Source organism: Canis lupus, chromosome 7, assembly GCF_003254725.2.
Source record: "Canis lupus dingo isolate Sandy chromosome 7, ASM325472v2, whole genome shotgun sequence".
In the NCBI taxonomy this organism is placed as follows: domain Eukaryota; kingdom Metazoa; phylum Chordata; class Mammalia; order Carnivora; family Canidae; genus Canis; species Canis lupus.
This window is the reverse complement of record NC_064249.1, coordinates 50,325,866-50,329,765: the sequence shown is the minus strand read 5'-3', so window position 1 is coordinate 50,329,765 and position 3,900 is coordinate 50,325,866. Positions and strand designations below refer to the sequence as shown.

Sequence of the window (3,900 nt, the reverse complement as noted above, 5' to 3'; positions counted from 1 at the left end):
ACAGCTCTTGATTGTTTGCAATAACTGCTCTCAGAAGTTGTTTTATTCAGTTAAATATTCTGGTGCCTTGAGATTAATTTTGGCTTGCTTAGCAGAATATACTAAATCCTACCTACATACCGTACTTAAGTGAATCTTTTTCTATCATCTCCGCCACCTCTTCCGCACACTTTTACATTTCTGCCATCACAACTGCAATGTCTCTCCAGTGTTGTGGTCCCACATAGCATTTTCTGTATGAGACTCTTAATAGGTATGGGGAGGAATTATGGATTCATTTTCAACTTTGCAGTCATCTTTGAACAGTTCCTCCTAAATTTTCATGCAATATAGGACCAAGATAAAGACTCTGGTGCAAGAGTAGAAGAAAAATTGCAAATAGGAACAACGCCAATTTCCTTTGCAGAATGCCAGCCCTGCCATAAACATAGACACTGAGCTATTTTCTACTGGAGCCAAGTTTATTTCCTACTCACACCTTAAGGGGATATTAGACAACTGAAGTAATGCCTATAATGTTTGCCTCATGTTCTGACAGTTCTGATATTCATTCTTCCTAAATACTCCCACTTCCAACAATTTCATCCCATTTCCTTTGGAGCTAACTTTGTTTACTGCCTCATGACTTCAGACCTCATCAACACCCTCAAGACTTGTTTTTCTATCTCCAATGCTCTGGGCTTAACTATGTGTTTTCCTGCTACCATGTTTACTATCCTAAAGCACAGATTTTTCAGCTCAGTTCCTAGTTCAGTTGCCCAGGGAAGGACCTATGTAGTCTTGAGTCAGTGGCACACACAAGTGCTATCATCTCCGTCTTTTCTCATGTTCTCTTTCCATGTGAATTACCTGTACCAGGCAGGTTTATGGGTCTGCTGCCCCATCACAGAATTCCTGGTGGATCTCAGGCTTTGTATGTAACCCATATTCATATCAGTCCTATCTGTCTGAAAAGTTCTACACTTTTTACTACATAGATCTAATGCATTATCCAAGTCTTAATTCAAATTTTCAGTTTTTATTTCTTTATAAAGACTTCCTTAGCAATCTGAAAGAATTTCCCTCCTCTTATCTTCAACCACATTTATTACTTGCATTAATCATGTTGGCACAACTTAATCATTAGTGATTCTGGTTATTTTTTCATATGCATCTCTTTTGTTTACCCAGCTGTAGGGTAAGTCCACAAAGCAATCAAAGTAAGCTCCCTGCAAGACATATCTGATTATATCATTCCCTTGTCTAAAACTTTCCAGTAGCCCCCCTTTGCAGTGAGTATAAAGCCCAAATGCTTCCTAGTGAAGAAACAGTCACATGTTTTACCTCCTGTCTTAGTCCCAGAGCCTGTAAAGGTGAACCCACTGGGGCTGGCTGGGGGAAAGGAGGAAGCTTGCTCCAGAAGGAACTGTCTGAGGGATGATAAGGGATTTCTAAATATGGGAAAGGGGAATAAGTCATTTGGTGAAGTCAACTGTACATACTTCTTTGTAGGTCTAAAGAAAGAACAAAGCTTTTATATAACAGGAATCCAGTTCTTCAGGGATACCAAAAGGAAATTTTTTTTAAAGGTTTTTATTTATTTATTCATGAGAGACACAGAGGCAGGGCACAGAGACAGGCAGAGAGAGAGGAAGAAGCAGGCTCCATGCAGGGAGCTTGATGTGGGACTCAATCCCAGAACTCCAGGATTACACCGTGGGCCGAAGGCAGGCACTAAACTGCTGAGCCACCCAGGGATCCCCCCAAAAGGAAATTTTTAAGTCATTTTTGGTGCAACCTAGCTGGAAATTAGTATGTAATTGTTTGAGCCTTGCTGAATAAAAGTTTAACCTTCAAAAAAAAAAAAAAAAAAGCCCAAATGCTTGTAAGGCCCTTCACTACCTGACTCATGCCCACCTCTCTAGCTTCATCTACATCTATGTTTATTGTTTTCTCTCCTTCAAACTTTAAGGTAGTAGATTTACGTTATGGATTTTATATTCCTGCCTTCAGTCTTGCATATAATCAGCCATCAAATCCTTGAACTCAACCTGCTAAATATATTTAGAAACTATCCGTTTATCTCCATCCCTATTGCCCCTAATTTGAAATATAACAATATTTACTCTTTCCCTGAATAGTGACTTACCCTCCTCATGTCCTAAGTGATTTTCTAAAATAAAGTGCTGAGTTTGAAGTGATTCTGAGTTATCAAAATAGGTATTTAGAGTATGAACTTGGATATGTACATTCAGGGTTAAAAAATAAAGTGGGATTCGTCAAATTGCTAATTATAGGGACAGATGATGACAGGAACAAGGACAAGAATATAGTGTGAGTGAAGCAAAGGGTATAAGTCAGAACACGAAAGATATCTAACATTAAAAAATGGAACCTGAGGGACACCTGGGTGGCGCAGCGGTTTGGCGCCTGCCTTTGGCCCAGGGCGCGATCCTGGAGACCCGGGATCGAATCCCACGTCGGGCTCCCGGTGCATGGAGCCTGCTTCTCCCTCTGCCTGTGTCTCTGCCTCTCTGTCTCTCTCTGTGTGACTATCATGAATAAATAAATAAAATCTTTTAAAAAAATAAATAAAAATAAAATAAAAAATGGAATCTGAGAAAGAACAGCCAGAGAAAGAGAGGAAAAATAAGCTAGTGGGGTTATCATAAGAGATAAGAGGAGAAAGTGATATGCAACAAGATTTACAGTGCTGAATCCTGAAAGCATAGCCAAGGCAGATCAGGATTGAGATGCAATGTGTTACAACATCTGTGTAGAGGAACAGGTCAAACTTATTGTTCATTTACTATATGCTAAATACTTGACTATGAGCTTATTTAAATTTTCTTAAACAGTGAGGTAGATTTTTGTTCATAGATTAAAAGAGGCTATATTTCTGTGTGTGTGTGTGTGTGTGTGTGTGTTCTGCAAATCAGGAGAGATTTGAACAAATTTAAATACTGATTGGTAGGACCTATAGAGAATCAGAACTTGCAGGGAACAGAGGAAAAGATAGAGAGAGGGAGTTCAGCTAAGATAGGTAGGAGACAGTGGATGCATAGCCCAGGTGGAGGGATGAGTACATGCCAATAGCAGGAGGGCCACAATACCTTTCATTTTCAGCCAGGCTGGTTAATGCATGGGCTGCTTGGAAGCTGACTGAAAGAAAAAGATAAGCAAAAGATGCCATTTCTTTCTAATGGCTTCATTTTGAGGTGAATATAAAGGTGAGCTCATTTGCTGGCAGTCAGTTATTAAAGGTAGAAAAAGGATCGATGCATTCGCAATCTGAAGATCTGGGTTCAAATTTCCCAGCTTTGATGATTTTCCTACAGCATCTGAGCTGGCCTTTTAGCTGCCAGCCAGGTTCATATCTCTCAGCTTAGAGAGTTGTCATGGCGACATCTAATCCAGGGACTGCCACATAGTAGGCATTCCAAGAAATTATAGTTAAATATGCATCTACATTGCTCTCCCCCTCACCCTTGTAGGTTATTGAATTAGAGATCAGTAATGAGCTGTTTGAAAGCTTTCTGCCAACAGCCATTATAAAGATAAAAAGGAAAGAAAAAGCTTTAGTAAAGTAGCCAGAGCTATATTCTCTGTAGAAAGGAAGGGTGCTCTGACTTCGTGCCCACCATGCCTAGGGCCATTAATGAAGCCTGGCTCCTTTCTCTCATCATTGCAGCCATTCAAAAGGAGAAAGTTCTTCTTGGCAAGGAAGTGCTATTTTCAGAGACAAGATTAGGCTCATTTTGGGCAGGAGCCATGCTTCTTCAGTCCCGGCACCTCTGAAGATTAGGTTAAAAGGTAAGAAGGAATGACTCAGAATAATTGCATTGCTTTACTGTGAACTTTAAGATCTTTTAGTGGAGGAGTTTTACAAGCAGTGATAGATAGTCATGGAGAGAGGAAAAG

General features: G+C 40.0%; 1 non-coding gene across 1 annotated transcript; it reads left to right on the top strand.

Moving 5' to 3' along the window:
* Positions 1 to 1,293: 1,293 nt before the first annotated feature.
* Positions 1,294 to 1,418, top strand: LOC112648971 (small nucleolar RNA SNORD22). Its single transcript, XR_003129406.1, has one exon. It is a non-coding gene; the product is annotated as a small nucleolar RNA SNORD22 (small nucleolar RNA).
* The last annotated feature ends 2,482 nt before the right edge of the window (positions 1,419 to 3,900 follow it).